The sequence below is a fragment of the Heptranchias perlo genome, chromosome 31, assembly GCF_035084215.1.
Source record: "Heptranchias perlo isolate sHepPer1 chromosome 31, sHepPer1.hap1, whole genome shotgun sequence".
Taxonomy (NCBI): Eukaryota; Metazoa; Chordata; class Chondrichthyes; order Hexanchiformes; family Hexanchidae; genus Heptranchias; species Heptranchias perlo.
This window is the reverse complement of record NC_090355.1, coordinates 9,431,165-9,449,420: the sequence shown is the minus strand read 5'-3', so window position 1 is coordinate 9,449,420 and position 18,256 is coordinate 9,431,165.

Below are 18,256 nucleotides of genomic sequence, written 5' to 3'. Positions count from 1 at the left end.
CAGTACACCAGATAGAAGGAAGTAAATTGCAAATTGCTTGCTCCACAGATAGTCTATTTGAGGGGGCAGGCGGGTGAATGTATCGGTGTTGCATCTGCTATGGTTACACAGGGTACAGCCAGGGGATGGGCAGAACATAAAATATAGGAGCAGGAGTAGGCCATACAGCCCCTCAAGCCTGCTCTGCCATCCCCATATCCCTTGATTCTCCTCGAGTCCAAAAATCTATCCATCTCAGCCTTGAATATATTCAATGACTCAGCATCCACAGCCCTCTGGGATAGAGAATTCCAAAGATTCACAACTCTCTGAGTAAAGGAATTTCTCCTCATCTTGGTCCGAAATGGCCACCCCCTTATCTTGAGACTATGCACCCAGTTTTAGACTCTCCAGCCAAGGGAAACAGCCTCACAGCATTTACCCTGCAAAGCCCTCTCAGAATCTTATATGTTTCAATGAGATCATCTCTCATTCTTCTAAACTCCAGAGAATATAGGCCCATTCTACTCAATCTCTTCTCATAGGACAACCCTCTCATCCCAGGAATCAATCTAGTGAACCTTTGTTGCACCGCCTCTAAGGTAAGTATATCCTTCCTTAGATAAGGAGACCAAAACTGTACACAGCACTCCAGGTGTGGTCTCAGCAAATCCCTGTACAATTGCAGCCCGACTTCCTTACACTTGAACTCCAACCACATTGCAATAAAGGCCAACCTACCATTTGCCTTCCTAATAGCTTGCTGTACCTGCATGGTAACTTTCTGTGTTTCGTGTACAGACACACAAATCCCTTTGAATACCAACATTTAATAGTTTCTCACCATTTAAAAAATATTTTGTTTTTCTATTCTTCCTACCAAAATGAATAAACCTCACATTTCCCCACATTATACTCCATCTGCCACCTTCTTGCCCACTCACTTAACTTGTCTATATCCCTTTGCAGACTCTTTGTGTCCTCCTCACAGCTTGCTTTCCCACCTAGCTTTGTATCGTCAGCAAACTTGGATACATTACACTCGGTCACTTTATCGAAGTCATTAATATCGATTATAAATAGCTGAGGCCCAAGCACCGATCCTTGCGGCACCACACTAGTTACAACCTGCCAACCTGAAAATAACCCATTTATTCCTACTCTCTGTTTTCTGTCCGTTAACCAATCCTCTATCAATGCTAATATAGTACCCCCAACCCCATGAACCCTTATCTTCTGTAACAACCTCTTGTGTGGCACCTTTTTGAATGCCTTTTGAAAATCCAAATATACACATACACTGGTTCCCCTTTATCTACCCTGCCAGTTACACCCTCAAAAATCTCTAATAGTTTTGTCAAATACAATTTCCCTTTCATAAAACCATGTTGACTCTGCCTAATCATATTATGATTTGCGAATTGCCCCTTTACCACATCCTTAATAATAGATTCCAGCATTTACCCTGCTACTGATGTCAGGCTAACTGGCCTGTAGTTCCTTGTTTTCTCTTGAATAGCAGTATTACATTTGCTATCTTTCAATTCACTGGGACCGTTTTGGAATCTGGTTTACTTTGGATGATCACAACCAATGCATCCATTATCTCTGCAGCCACCTCTTTTAGAACCCTAGGATGCAGGCCATCAGGTCCAGGGGATTTGTTGGCTTTTAGTCCCATTAATTTCTCCAGTACTTTTTCTTTACTAATATTAATTACTCTAAGTTCCTCGCTCTCATTAGACCCTTGGTTCCCCACTATTTCCGGTATGTTTATTGTGTCTTCTACTGTGAAGACAAGATACAAAATATTTGTTTAACATCTCTGCCATTTCCTTATTCACCATTATAATTTCTCCTGTCTCAGCCTCCAAGGGACCCACGTTTACTTTCGCTAATCTCTTCTTTTTTACATATTTGTAGAAGCTCTTACAATCTTGCTCGTTCACTCATATTCTATTTTCTCCCTCTATCAATTTTATGGTCATCCTTTGCTGGTTTCTAAAACTCTCCAAATCCTTAGGCTTACTACTCTTCTTGGCAACATTATAAGATTCTTCTTTTAATCTAATACTATTCTTAACTTCTTTAGTTAGCCATGGAATGGATCACTTTTCCTGTGGAGTTTGCATTCCTCAATGGAATGTATATTCGTTAAGAATTATGAAATTTTTCTTTAAATGTTCGTCATTGCTTATCTACCATCATATCCTTTAATCTAATTTCAACTCACCCCTTGTACCTATATAATTGGTTTTGTTTAGGTTTAAGACTCTAGTTTCAAACTTCAGTACGTCACTCTCGAACTCAATGTGAAATTCTATCATATTATGATCACTCTGCTCCAGAGTATCCCTTACTAAGAGATTATGAATTAACCCTGTATCATTACATAATACAAGATCTGAAATAGCCTGTTCCACAACGTATTATTCTAGGAAAATATATTCCATGTACTCGTCCTCCAAACTACTTTTGCCAATTTGATTTGCCCAGTCTATATGCAGATTAAAGTCCCCCATGATGACTGAATTTCCCCTGTTACAAGCTCCTATTATTTCATGATTTAATACTCTGTCCAACAGTTCCTGGAGGAAAAAGCCCTTCCAAGAAGTGGAGGGGGAAAAAAGAGGGGAGACATGCTTGGGGGGTGGGATCATGCTATGAGTGATGGAAATGAGTTGACAAATGCAGGGCTAGTGGTTTGGAAGGGGAAGGCAACAAGGTATGTAATTCCCAATGGCTCAGGGAGTAACCATTGAGCCAGAACACAAAAATTCAGAGAGGTATTTGATCTCGGCTATGATAGCAGTCGGGATGCTACAATTGGATTCAGCTCCCCAGGCCAGAGAGGGAGGGAAATAAAAAAACACATCAGCCAGACCGATCAATATTCATGATGTGGAGATGCTGGTGATGGACTGGGGTTGGCAAATGTAAAGAATCTTACAACACCAGGTTATAGTCCAACAATTTTATTTGAAAATCACAAGCTTTCGGAGGCTTTCTCCTTCGTCAGGTGACCCGACGAAGGAGAAAGCCTCCGAAAGCTTGTGATTTTCAAATACAATTGTTGGACTATAACCTGGTGTTGTAAGATTCTTTACATTGATCAATATTTAGTGAACTCCGGTGAGAAGTGCGTACTATGTGGAGACTCGGTAAGAACAAGTCGGGTCTCAGGCACCCGCTTTCAAACGGTTAATCCTTGCTGTCTGGACTGACTCATGAAGAAGAGTTGCTTGAGTGAAGCAGTGAAGGACAGCACAGCAGCACAAACCCTCAAAAGTGAAGGGGAGAAAACAGGGACACTTGAATCAGAGAAAAATTACTCCCTATGATTCCAAAAAGAAAACTCCCTCAACTAGATGTTGGAAAACAAATGCCCGCTCACTCTGAGAACCTACAGCAGTTCACAAATCTGATTAACAGGAAGAGTTCCACAATTCATTTCAAGGCTTATTTTCTTGCTAATTGCAGCATAGCAATAGTACTAACGTGCTTCATTATACACATATAGATTACTGCAGTCAGATGAATTTATGGATGTTATATTAATAATCCGGTTTTAAATTTCAGTTCTGTTCCTTCAAATCATTTACATTTTAATTGAATTTATTCCATTTTTTTCCAAACACATTTTCTTACGACATTTCACTATCATTTTGCACAATACGCAGATTTGGGAAAGATGATGAACAAGCATCTCCTGAATGAAACTCATGGAGTGAGCCAGGACAGTGGGGAATATTACTTTTCCATGTCTATTGACAAAAACTACAGTTATTATACTTGGATTCTCACTGCCAAATGAATTACGGGACAGTTTGGAATTGATATTCTTGAAAAATATTTTAGCTTCGAACCCAACAATTTTCAGTGTGTTTTATTACTGAGAAAAATCTATAATACGTTCTGTGGCACTTTGTTTGATTTTTTGAAGGGACATGAAGATGGAAGCAGTGATCAAACACTTATCAGTCCGTTCACGCTGCCATCCCCATTCCTTTCCATGGTAGCTGTGGTGACAAATGTTCTACTGCTTCTTCAAATATCACTTTGAGGGTTGTGGGTGTCTTATCACTGGCATATGCAGCTTTATCCTCTTTGCTCAGCAGGCGGGGGAAGGATTAGAGCTCACTGTGGCTTCTGAAATGAGTTGTGCTCCCACTTATCATCCACTGCCTCAACCCATTCCACCTCCAGGTTTGCTTCAGTATCATCATCAGTAGTAACTTCCTTAAACAAAAGCAAAATACTGCAGACGGAAGCTGGAAACATCACTTACTCAATTTCACTTCTTCCCTTAAAAAGTAATAAATGATGCACCCTGTCCCATTCATGGGCTTACTTACTTGATTTTGTCACTATCTTTCCTTCTAGCAACTTATTACTGCAAAAACTGAAGCCCCGTATCTCTGCTTGCAGGACTACCCCTCAAAATTTCCTGACTGACTGCCCATCTGTCCTGTCCTCCCCCTGCATCAACAGGAAGTAAAAGAGTAGTGCCTCAGATTCCTTCCCTGTTCAGGGATTAGTCAGTCGACCTGTCAACCAAACTAACCACTTCCTCTCCCAAGAGTAAAGGCTCAGCAGCCCCCTCACACTAGGCTTACAAGAATAGAATCATCCCCACCATAATTACTGTGGCGGTTTGTCAGTTCATCTGAAACAAGGTAACACATCACTTAATATCTTTGTTCATTGTGGAAACCTTTACATTTTAAACCTCAGAGACTGCAGTCTGTGGCTTTTTAAACTTGTGTTTTAAAACAAAGTCGATTTGCGTAACACTGAACATAACTCATTCCCAAAACCTCTCCATGAAAAAAAAATTATCAAGCATCCCAAAACAGGACAACAATCCTCCGACATCTCTCTGTCACTTTGTTAAATGAGGTAAGGCCCCCGTTAACATAATAGAACCATGTGATATGAGCTCAAATGTTATTCTCCTTATATTGGTCTTACAATTTTGGGTTTTATGCTAGGCATTCTACTCAGTTTCAGCATCAACAACTCCTCTAAGCAGACCTGATGTCCCTTATGATTCAGAGTGTGCCTTTACTTTATTAATATTATGTAAATGATAGGGAGATTACAGATTGAACAAAGAAACCTTGCTATTATACTTTAGCTTCCTTGAATTTATCATGCGATACCATGCAATTCTCCACAACTTTGATAAGCAGCTTAAATATATACTGCATCTGATCGAGAATCATTGCATGTTTTATTTAAATTAAGCAGGTTAATGAACAGTATTCAGCATAGAACAGTTTACTACAAACTTTGCTATCTTCCATGAAACATTAGAACAATAAAGGTACTTCTCCTTAAGCAACCTCCCTACATACATCGAAACTGAAAAACAGCAATGAAGCTTCTAATTCAGAGCAAACTCTCTTTTGGACGGTGCCTGAATGCCAACCCATTCCCCCAAGGTAGACTCATGACAGATCCTTTTATGTTATCCTGAGACAAAGTCCATGCACAATGAATTGCATCTCCTGTAATCAAATTAATTGGTCAACCATTCTTTGACCATGTCATAGGAAGTTTGTCCTCCAATTGAAATATCTGTGATAAATGGAACATAATAATTCACCCCTCCAGCCATCAAAGAAACTATGAAATGGGTATCACTCATTGCCTCCGCATTCAACCTATGTTAAAACCACCTAGGTTCACAGAAATGGCAACATAGATGCCCATCAATTGACCTTTGCCTGCTGAAGTGAAAATGTGTATTTCTGTAACTTGTAGTGACAGTTCACAGAAGGCATAATTAATCTTCCATGTCTTGTTCCAGTTAATAAGTAGCTCAAATCAAAACAAACAAAAATACATTTTTGTCACACTCGCCAAATGTCATTTCCATGCTGATAAGTCCTACGAGATTGTTTACCGCTGCAAAACTCAACCAAAAAAAATTGCTCAGTTCCTGTCCCTGCAAATGATCATTAAACATCCCCTCACCACCAATACATTGAATGCTGTGTCTGGTAATGATAAACATTTTATAATGTTGACATCAGCGAAAAGTAGCAAAACAAATGTTTCTGAGCTGCGATATGTGATTGATTACATTCAACACAGTTGCAAAACAAATGTCAAACTGGTATGTCAGTCAATACAGAGTGCATTCATATCTATGTGGTGCTATTATCATGGTTTGTGAATTTCAGGGATAAGAGTGCGGCATTCTTTCAACTATCAGTATCTAGTGTACAGTTAGTTATCCTTCAACAACCATTACACAGCTTCCCTTCCATGTTTGAGCCCCCTGGGATGGTCATCTTTCACAAAATAATGTACAAAGCAACAGTCAGCCTTAGCTCAGCAGCAGTTCTGCTGCCAAGTCAGAAAGTTGTGTGCTCAAGCCCTGTTCAGGAAACTTGAGCACACAATCTAGACTGACACTTCAGTGCAGTAATGAGGCAGTGCTGCATTGTCGGAGGTGCTGTCTTTCAGATGAAATATAAAACCACGGCCCCTCAACCCCCTCGAGTGGATCTAAGAGATCCCATGGCACCATTCGAAGAAAAGCAGGGAAGTTCTCCCAGTGTTCTGGCTAATATTTATCTCTCAACCAACACGACTAAAAAGGATTATCAGATCATTTATCTCATTGCTGTTTGTGGGACCTTGCTATGCAAAAATTGGCTGCTGCATTTTTCTAAAATACAAGTGACTAAAATTCAAAAGTACTTCATTGGCTATGAGATACTTTGAGAGGTATGAGGATATGAAAGGCATTACCTATAATTTGTTTCTTCTTTCTGTGAATTATCCAGTCATTTGTATTATTGAATTCAGCTACAAACTGTTGCTAAAAAAAAAAATACATCAAAATACAGGTTGAAAAATATTAATTTCTCAAATCTATAATTTCTTGCATTATGCTTCTCTTTTTGTATAATTTTAGTATTTGTCACCGTTAAAGATTGATATTTTCTTTATCATTCCATCTTCTCGCATCATGAAAATCAATTTTTCTTCATTCATTTATCTACCGTTCTTTACAGTGGTTATTTGAAAACCATTTCCTTTCACATATTACACGTTAGCCAAGGCAGCTGTATATTCTACCTTTACAAAGCATACTTAACTGCTTCCCTTTTCAACGACTTCATCACCAATTCAGTCTACTTACCTGCCATAGAAATGAGACCGCAGGTCATGTCATGTATGCTCCTTTCTTCCTACAGCTTCAATCTGGCTCCCAGAGGTTTGTTTTCTTTCTCATTGCTCCTGTGAACTTTGCTGTTAATACTCCAAGCCTCAAGTATGCCATCCTAAAATCTTCCACTCTAATATTCTCTCTCAGAATCTCAAAACTGTCTAACATCTTATCTCCTTGTCTTCCCTTCCTCTGACAATCTGCAGGCTTTTAAAGCCAAGCATGATGTCACCTCACCAAATTTATCTTCTGCATTATCTCACTCATTTCAGCAAAGCTTTTATGTAAAGAAAAATAACCTATCCGGTTATTAAAGGGAAAGGACTTGCAGTTATATAGCATCTTTCACAACCTCAGGACATCCTAAAGGTCTTTATAGCTGATGAAGTACTTCTGAATTGCAGTTACTGTTGCAATGTAGGAAGACACAGCAGCTAATTTGCAAACAGCAAGGTCCCAGCAACAGCAATGAAATAAATAACCAGATCATGAGTTTTAGATGTTGGTTGAGGGATAAATGTTGGCCAGGACTCCTCTGCTCTTCTTCGAAGTGCCATGGACTCTTTGACATCCCCGAGAGGCAGACGGGGCCTTGGTTTATTGTCTCATCCGAAAAATGGTAGCTGTGACACTATAGCACTCCCTCAGTACTGCATTCAAGTATCAACCTGGATTATGTGCTTAAGTCTCTGGAGTGGGGCCTGAACCCATGACCTTCTAACTCGAAGGCGAGAGTGTTACTACTGTTCTTAACACACAGTCATCCAATTTTTTTGGAATTGGCTGTTTCATTTCAGTCATCCTCCGCCTGTAAGTTTTGCACCGCATAGTGTGTCCAGCGAGAAGGATGAACCTTCAATCAATAGCGCCTAAGTTTCAGAAGGGTTACATTTAAAACTGAGTTACAGGGTGTGGGGGTCAAAACCCCTTTAAAAAAAGGCATTTGAAGGCGAGGGTTAACTGTACACCGTTTAAACAAAGACATTCGAAAACCTACAAACACAGTAATGTGGTAAACCGTGTTTTCACAAATCCTGTTTTATTTGTTTCAGGATCGAGGGTATGGTACTGCCATATCTAGATTATTAAATAAATTAGCTAGATGGATCATATTGAGCTTAGAGCATTGTCGGGCTTTCAAAACACATAGGCTTTTGGAAAGACAAGCTTTTCAACACAGCAGGGGGTAATTGTCAGAAAAGACATACATCTAAGGCTTCGGATCGGGAAAGCAATGATAGGTGTGAAAAGGCACTGGCCCTCTCATCCCTATCTGGTAATCTGGTCAAAGTGCTGGGAGTTGTGAAACATCAAGTGGTATTGCATCCAGCATACGGTCAAATGGTGTATGAAATGGATTTTAAACCAGTGAAGCAATCAAAATTGGAGACATCAGGACCATTAAGAATGTCTGTGTATCGGCATCAAAGAAACAGAGATTGTAAAAGGGACCTTTTACAACCCATCGTTCGAGCACATGGTCTTTTCTACATCAAAGGGGCCTCCAGTCACATGATCAAAGCCTAAACGGTCAATCATCGAGGTATGTTAATGATTGAGGCATAGGAACAGGGAGCGATTGGACAACAAGAATGACCCTCCCTAATCGTACGTCCTATTGGTAAAAACAATTTAAAAGGAAGAGTTTGAGAGAAGAACAGACTCTTCACCACCCAGCAGTCACAAGGAACGCACACTGCAGTCAAACATCATGCAAGAAGAAGAGGACCTCAAGGACTGAATTGCTGATCAACCATCAGGCCCGATGAGCAAAATCCTTGGTTTAAAGGTTGTATGTGTATTAATGATTTGTCTGATGTGTGTATGACTTGTTAAGTCATAGCATAATAACAGTGAGAAGCCTTGGGCCGGAACTTGCTCTGATCGGCGTGGCAGTGCTCTCCGCACCTCCTGAGGATAAAAAGTACGAATGTACTTATTGCGTGGTCCATGACATAGATTTACTGGATTCTTAGTGCGTCCCGTTACCGGTGCAGGCCAAGTGCGCATGGAAACACTGAGACTGCAGGCCCCGCCCGCAAGCAGGCAAGTTAAACTCAAATTTAAAATGCCATTCCCTATGTTAGTCTCAATAAAAATTTAACTTGCCTTATTATAAAAATGCAAGGAAATGATTTAATTTAAACATACAGAAGTTAAAAGTTAAAAATATATATATATTTTTTTTTATTTTTGTAACTAGTACAACTGTTATATCACTGAAATGACCGGTGTTTCAATTAAACATATCCTACCTCAGGGTTTTAAGGTCACCTGTGCTTTTCAAAGTGTGTTGTGCTGAGATCTGATGCAGAAGCACCAGTTGTCACAGAGTCTTTGTGATCTCCACTGTTCCTAACATAAGAACATCAGAAATAGGAGCAGGAGTAGGCCATACGGCCCCTCGAGCCTGCTACACCATTCAATAAGATTACGGCTGATCTTCCACCTCAACTCCACTTTCCCGCCCAATCCCCATATCCCTTGATTCCCTTACAGTCCAAAAATCAGTCTTGAATACATTCAACGACTGAGCATCTACAGCCCTCTAGGGTAGAGAATTCCAAAGATTCACAACCCTCTGAGTGAAGAAATTCTTCCTCATCTCGGTCCTAAATGGACACTCCCTTATCTTGAGACTACGTCCCTAGTTCTAGACTCTCCAGCCAAGAGAAATAGCTTCTCAGCATCTACCCTGTCGAGCCCTCTAAGAATTTTATACGTTTCAATGAGATCGCCTCTCATTCTTCTAAACTCCAGGGAATATAGGCCCATTCTACTCAATCTCTCCTCATAGGACAACCCTCTCATCCCAGGAATCAATCTACTGAACATTTGTTGCACCGCCTCGGAGACAAGTATATTCTTCCTTAGGTAAGGAGACTAAAAGTGTACACAGCACTCCAGGTGTGGTCTCACCAGAGCCCTGTACAATTGCAGCAAAACCTCCTTACTTTTGTACTCCAACCCCCTTGCAATAAAGGGATGGGCAATAATGCTGGCCTTGCTAGCGATGCCCACATCCCATGAATGAATAAAAAAAATACTGCCACGCCATTTTTAAGCCCACCTGTGAGGGCAGTTGGGAACTCAGTTTAATGTCTATATCGAAAAATGTTACCTCTGACAGTGCAGCATTCCTTCAGTACTTCACTTTTTGAGAGTTCCATTAAAGGAACAGACAATATCCAAAATCTAACTCAATGACAAATCGGGTTGAGTACGTAAGATCTTCCTGGGTACAAGACCAGTAGATGTAACACCTTGTTCCATTTTGACAGCTGAGCCCCAACTTCCTGCCTTTCTGTTACGGATGAATGTTTCCTTTATGCTCTGCATCTAACCAAATTGTGAACCCATTCTTTGTATCGAATTTACCGTTTCCTCAAACTTCGATGAAAATCGAGCAGTTTCCATGACAAGCAGCCAACATCCAACGTCAGTTTATTGCCTGGGCGGCAAGTTGAAAATCTACTCTGAAACCTCCTAAACTACTTGGTTTAAAATGTGAGAGAAGGCAATATCAGTTAATAACTCTTTAAGAGGGAAAGTCAGTTGCAATGATTCAAATTTTAACCAAAATTGATATTGCATTGTCAGTGAGAAATGAAAATGAGTTTCAATAGAAGCGATTTCAAAATGAAGATACAAATTAAATTTTAATTTGAAACTAGAAAGTATATCATATTTGATAAATCTAGTGATCAGCCATGATCAATATCAATAGCTTAATTTCACAGGGCATGTAACAAGGAGGGCAAACCGAGCCGAATTTTGCTTTTTGATAGACCCCCTGCACATGAAAAGTGGGCAATGGGAACCTGGCCAGCCACACAATTAGCTTGGGGGTTTGGGGAGCAGGAAATCTGGCAAGACAGCAGGTCTTAAAGGGCTCACCCTTAAAGGGAAAGTGCACTTCTGATGTGGCAATTGGTGATATCTGTTTCCATAGTTTATATCAGTGTGTGGGTGGCTGGGAATTGTGTGCACGCAGGGATGTTGGGCTGACTCACCTATTTATTGAGGACACCTTGGATGTCCTGGTACAGCAAATGAGGGTGGCCCTTCTTTGAAGCAGAACCTGGGAGAAAATGAAGGTTTCTAGCAGCAGGAGGGGTTCTGAGGTAACGCGGACCAACCTTTGCACACACTTGAGGCAAAGCACGCATGGTACAAGGCAAAATAGTGAATTTCCGCACTCTCGGGGAGATACCAGGCAATGCATTGAGACAATCTTTCTCATTTCTGCACACTGCTAATACTGAAAAGCTGTATTGCCCCTGGTTCTGAGGTAGTGATAGACTAGGAACCCCAAAGGAATTGCATTTTCATTACATGATTTACTGCAGCAGCAAGCAATATTCAAGGGAAAGCTTGTGTAAAAAGATGCAAAAATGGCTTGCCCCTACAGCAAAATAAATTAATGCAGAGAGCAAATTTCAAGCACACCTAATGTAAAAAAATTTTAATGTAAATTTTGCCAACATAAACCTAGCTTTAAGAATCTAACTTAGAAGCCAGACCTGCGGATTAATCATGTGCCCATTTTACACAGGTCACGGTGAGTGTTAGGGGCAGAGCTTGCCGAAGGTCATGCAATTTGGCGCAGGACTAATTACTATCTTTTTTGAGCCTGTAACAAGGCTTTGCATGGATCAGTGCTGCAGACTCTCAAAAGCTGTTGTTTTCTCCGCAAAGCATGGTCTGCCTTGCAGCAGGCATCCGGGGCCCTGTTTCTCAGCTCGCACTCACTCACAATGACACTCTGCCACCAGCAGAACCTTGCAATTTCGGAACTCTCATATGCAGAACTCTGATTTGAATTTACAGTTTTGAACCCACCATCTGTACATTTTTTTTGCAACCAGTTGTTCAGTTTAACATTAAAAACGGAACTGATTATTTAAAACAAGAAAGTCTATTTTAAGGTCATTGAAAAATGTATGAAAACGCAAGCACAACTTAACAATGAACAAGCCAAAATAAACATTCCTGCATTTCTGGCTAACGAATGAAGGTCTGAAGAAGCCACTGATCACCTGTACTGGTAACCAATCCATTTCAGCTCAAAAGCAACCACAATGGAAAAGGAAAGTGTGGCTCAAATTGATCAGACTATAACTGTTCAAAATTAAGAAACTGGGAATTACACAGAACACCGAAACACGTCATTTGGCCTAACCAGTCTGTGTTGATGTTTCCCTTCACAGGAGCAGTCGTCCTAATCCCACGTGCCCGCCCTGATCCCACATCGTTTTACTCCCTCTTTCCTTCAATCACTTAGATAAGGAGGAAAGGCAGGTTTAACTTTTGTTTCCACAAAGGCTAACAGATTTGTGGAATAAGTGACCACAAAAGGCCATTGAAGTAGGCAGCATATACGTGTGTTAAAAAGGCAATTGGATGCATTTCTGGGGAAGGAGAAATTGAAAAATATGCTGAGAAGATGGGTAAATGGGAAGAAGATCTATCAAAAGATGATAAGCTTTCTGGGGCTGATGGTCTTTTCCTGTTCTTAAATATGTTCATAGTGAGGATTCTAGCTCATGGTAATAAACAGGGAATGATTTGATACATTGGGTCAGAGATATACTTGCCCGAGAACCAACAGTACCAAAGATATGTCAGATGATAAACTCCTGAGGCTTTTTCTGAACAGACCATTTTACATTTTAAATAGATTATTGTACTTCTACACTTGTACTTACTGAGAACGAATACATCAAGTTACTATGGTCGGTCAAAACAATTATATTAGAAGACTGACAGGCTACACTTCATCTTAGACTGAAGGCCTGTCCATGAGCATTTTATTTGTTATCAAACACAATTAATTCCTTGATGAAGAAACACAAGTTTCTTGATGTCTACATGTAAGGACTCAAGGGCCTCCAATTCAATTTGCCCTGCACTGTTTGAAGCCCTTTTTTTGGCTGATCTGAAACATGACTAGCAAAGCTGGATGGATTTAAGGAGCACATGCATGAAGACAAGAAGAATGAAGTGATTCACTGTGTGCAGCAACCTCGTGTGGACCTTCCTATTGTAATGGTTTAATGGTCAAATTTCACAGGAAGAATATGAAATAATTGAAATGTTAGAGGCTTGAATCCTTTTAACAAATACAATTGCACAAAAAAGTACCCTTGATCAGTAATTAAATATTGTTTTAATCTGATAAACCATTTTCAAACATTCTTATTTAATATTTTCCTCGGTTTTACTGCCTGATTGATTTTGTTTCTTCCCCTCATTTCTCTGGGAGGCATCGTCTCCACTGACTTGTTACTCCAGAGGTGGCAGCACCCTGGTCAAGTGTTCTTCATAGTTGAGCTGAGACAGCGGGTGTCAAGCAGACTATACAAATCTGGGGCGTCACAGTTGAGCAAAATCTCACAATCAGACTTTTCAGCAGGGATTCCCCAGATGGTAAGTACAGGTCAGGAACCCAGGCTGAATTTTCATCCTGCAGCTTGTTATATCACCTCGACTGATGCCCCCAGTTAACTCAGCCCAGGCCAGGGATTGAAAGTGGGATCTTCCTGGTCAGTCTGGCTTAGTGCCACACCACACCATTTACCCACTCAGCCAGTAAGACACTTTCCTTCTTTTGTCTCTTGCCCACTTTCGATAACTGCAGCAGATTTGGCAGATGGGAGATTAGGTAAATGGCACTCTAAATACCAACCACATGACTAATCAATGGATTGGGTATCTAAGGTACATGACTGCCCAAAAGTGGACATTCATGCACTAAGAGTTCTCCAGGTGTTCCTGTGGTGTGGAATTACTATCAAAGGCTTATGAGAGCTGAAAATATTTTTATAGTTAGGACCGACAGGTTCAATTGTTAGCTGCTGACAGGACAAAAGCAAACAACTGTAGGACTATAGAGAAAGATTTAGCAACATTGGAAAAACTAGACAGTAGAAAAGAATTGTGTGCTCCCCACACACAAACACAGAATTAATGAATACTTGGAATGGACTCCTGATAGAGGCATTTCGAGCAGAGTTGAATCAATTCTTCGAAAAAGTTTCTGATCAATAACTCGTGGGTTTTCGAGGGATCAGAGCAGATGCATCGAGCCAAATTCTCCATGGGCTGCAATGGTTCCTTTGTTGTCTACTAAGAGCTGTAGGGCAGTGTTGATTCATGAAGATGGGCAAATGGATGAATATTCTGCTTGATAACTTGTAGAATTGAGAGGCATTACTGCTGAAGTTTCGTTCAGGAGATTAAATGGACAGACTAAATTGTCTGTAGTTTCTGGAGGGAGCTACCAACTGGATCCCAAAGGGTGTTTTCTTCCACTGAATCTTTTCTTGTATTGAGAAAAATCCATTTTTCCCAGTTCCTATCCTTTCAATAAGCAGCACTATGAATAAATTCGAGGGGTGGAATAGGTTAACACCTGCAGTGCAAAACAATGTCCAATTTTCTTTTCCAATGTCTTTGCTATCAGTCCATTTTCGGCTACTGGTGTTGTTAAATTTCACCCCTTGCGGTCTCAAGAGTCACCTTTTATTTAAAAATTGTACCCATTTTAGGTTTTGTTAAAGAATCAGATGATTTCAACTGCAGGTCCCAAACCATCATAACAGTTTGAAAATTAGATCCAAATGTTCTCATTATAAAACTGCCTTCCAAACACATTTGTAAATCAAAGTGGCTGAGGAAACATGGTGATCACAGCCTTACCAATTACATCTGCTCTTTAAAAGATTATTTGATTCCTACATTTTAATGAAAATATTAAAAGCACATGATAAAACTTTGCAACGTGACAACAATGTCTGCAATAGTTTGCAACAGGGCAGGAAAGATCTCGGACGAAACTGTTACAGGAATAGTGCATGCATGTCAAACTCATCAGCCAGGTGATAGTGCCCCTTTAAATGAATTATAAGGTACGGCACAAGTCATCTACAATAATGGGCTCCCCATCTCTAGGTTAATGATTTAACCTAGCCAACTGTCAAAATTCAATCTTCCCATGCTTTGTAATATCAATCCTTGAAATTAAATGCCAAATTCATGACCTTTAACTCTTGTTTGACAGGGAAGGTCTCAGAGATGAAAGAGCATTGTTTTCGAAGCAAATTTTGGAGGGTGGGGGTTGAAAAAGATGGACAAAACCTACCTTTCCTCAGTTACGATTTTCATGCTATTTCTGAAATAACTGTTTTACTACTAATAAAATAAAGAAACATCTCAACCCGATTCAGAAATTTAATTTTAATTAAATTCAGCAAACCATTTTCCCTTCTGTTTCCCAAAGGCAATGATGCAAATTGTGCATTTATTGGGTCACCACACACTTTCTTCCCAAATGAAACACTTTCCCAAATACTTATTCCTAAACATGAGTATCCTTTAAGTTGCTGTATGTCAAATAGCCAAATTGTATGCTACTTGAAAAAGTGACGGATCAGTAATCAGAGGAGATGAAGTTCAATATTTTTTTAACAATAAATTTTTTCCCTTTTTAGTCACTCTTCTGATAGTCTCCCACTCGCCACTGTCGTTTCTTGGTGTCACACCACTGCAGATTGGGGTGGAGATCTGCTACCAGATGACTACCAATGTCATCCGGAAACGAGCCATGACTCCCCTCCATTTTTCCACAGGCTCATGTGACTTATGCTTCTCGCCTTCCCACAAAGGAGAAAAGGCTTAACAGGAGCCATCAATGCTTCGGTAGCATAGTGGTTCTATTACTGGACTAGTAATCTAGAGTCACGAGTTCAAATCCCGCCACGGCAGCTGGGGAATTTAAATAATTAATTGAATAAAATCTGGAATTAAAATACTAGTATCAGTAATGGTGGCCATGAAACTACTTGATTGTCGGAAAAACCCATCTGGTTCACTGATGCCCTTTAGGGAAGGAAACCTGCCGTCCTTACCTGGTCTGGCCTCTATGTGACTCCAGACCCACAGCAATGTGATTGATTCTTAATCGCCCTCTGAAATGGCCTAGCAAGCCACTCACTTGTAAAATCTTGCTTAAAAAAAGTCACAATAAGAATAAAACCGGACGGACCACGGCATCAGACCACTAGGCACATGACACGACAAAGGCAAACCAAGCCCAGTTGACCCTGCAAAGTCCTCCTCACTAACATCCAGGGACTTGTGCCAAAATTGGGAGAGCTGTCCCACAGACTAGTCAAACAATAGCCTGACATAGCCATACTCACAAAATCATACCTTTCAGCCAATGTCCCCGACTCTTCCATCACCATCCCTGGGTATGTCCTGTCCCACCGGCAGGACAGACCCACCAGAGGTGGCTGTACAGTAATATACAGTCAAGAGGGAGTGGCCCTGGGAGGGCACCACCCTAAACATTCACTCCCTCCACCACCAGCACACAGTGGTTGCAGTGTGTACCATCCACAGGATGCACTGCAGCAACTCGCCAAGGCTTCTTCGACAGCACCTCCCAAACCCGCGACCTCTACCACCTAGAAGGACAAGGGCCGCAGGCACATGGGAACAACACCACCTGCACGTTCCCCTCCAAGTCACACACCATCCCAACTTGGAAATATATCGCCGTTCCTTCATCGTCGCTGGGTCAAAATCCTTGAACTCCCTTCCTAACAGCACTGTGGGAGAACCTTCACCACACGGACTGCAACGGTTCAAGAAGGCGGCTCACCACCACCTTCTCAAGGGCAATTAGGGATGAGCAATAAATGCCGGCCTCACCCACATCCCATGAACGAATAATAAAAAAATAAGTAAAAACCTTGCCCCCATTAGACCACGCCACAAGGCGGTTTATCTAATCCAATGTGTAATCGCTGGGACAAAATCCTGGAACTCCCTACCTAACAGCACTGTGGGAGAACCTTCACCACACGGACTGCAGCGGTTCAAGAGGTCGGCTCACCACCACCTTCTCAAGGGCAATTAGGGATGGGCAATAAATGCTGGCTCTGCCAGGGACACCCCCATCCCATGAACGAATAAAAAAAAATCTGCAGACAGAAAAAAACTCTAAACTTTAGATAAGATTGTTAATTTCCAGCCACCTCAAAAACTCATGGGATGTATTAATTTTATTTGGAAGTTTGTCAGAACTGCTTTTATTTCAAGACTTGCCTCGATTTATGCTTCCATCATTTCCCATGCCCTCTTTCTCCCCTTTCTTGTTTAATCCCATCTGTTTCAGTAGGAAATGCTGACAGCGTATTCCACAAAACCTGCTCAATAACGACACTGCTCAACTTTCAGGGAACTGCAGCTTTTCTTTTCCACTTCTGACCAGCGATGACACTGTAGAGCAGGTGTTGCCAAAAACACAATGCTCGTCTGTGCACTGATTTAAAACGTGGCTCATTTATTCACAGAGAACCACGGAATATTTGCCTCAGAATGTAATTTAATTTTGTTCCAGTTATGTCAATAGTCAAAGAATTCCTGCAATCAAAATTATAACCAACAGTTTAGAAAATGAAATGATAGATGAGGCAGACTTAATTTATCACAATGACCTTGGTAAAAGGTTAATTACTGTCCTATGGCAAAAAAGCCAAGATCTATTTGTTAAAGATAGAACACCAATGGAGTATTACTTTGACATTAAATTTACTTATTTTCAATCTGACACTGAAGAAAAAGCTGTACTGAATTTTAATTATCAATTTATTCAAGCAGACGATTGCTTCTTCAGTTCAAGGTCTTCCTTTTGTTTCCTCCCCCCATTGCTTAAGATGTCTATTTGCATCACCTGAAGCAGCAGCAGGGCTTTTCAAACAATCCCACGATGTATAAATTAAGTAGCAGAACCATTCTGAAACATGTGCGCCTTGGCATGTAACCAAGGTCACGTCAAGAATGGGCTCAACTCTTTTGCAGCACAAGATGAGACTTGTTCTTCCATCAATAATTGTGAATTCCATGAGAAAAAAATAGCCTATAAATTTTACATCAGTCACCGATGTCCCAGTGGAGTGAGTTCTGTGCGGGCCATTAAATGAAGGAATGCAATGCTGTCACAACCACAGAAACACTGGGTCGCTGTGTAAATTGCTTCTTTAATCCCTCATGTTACTATTGTTTGGTTATTGATTTTGGAACAGA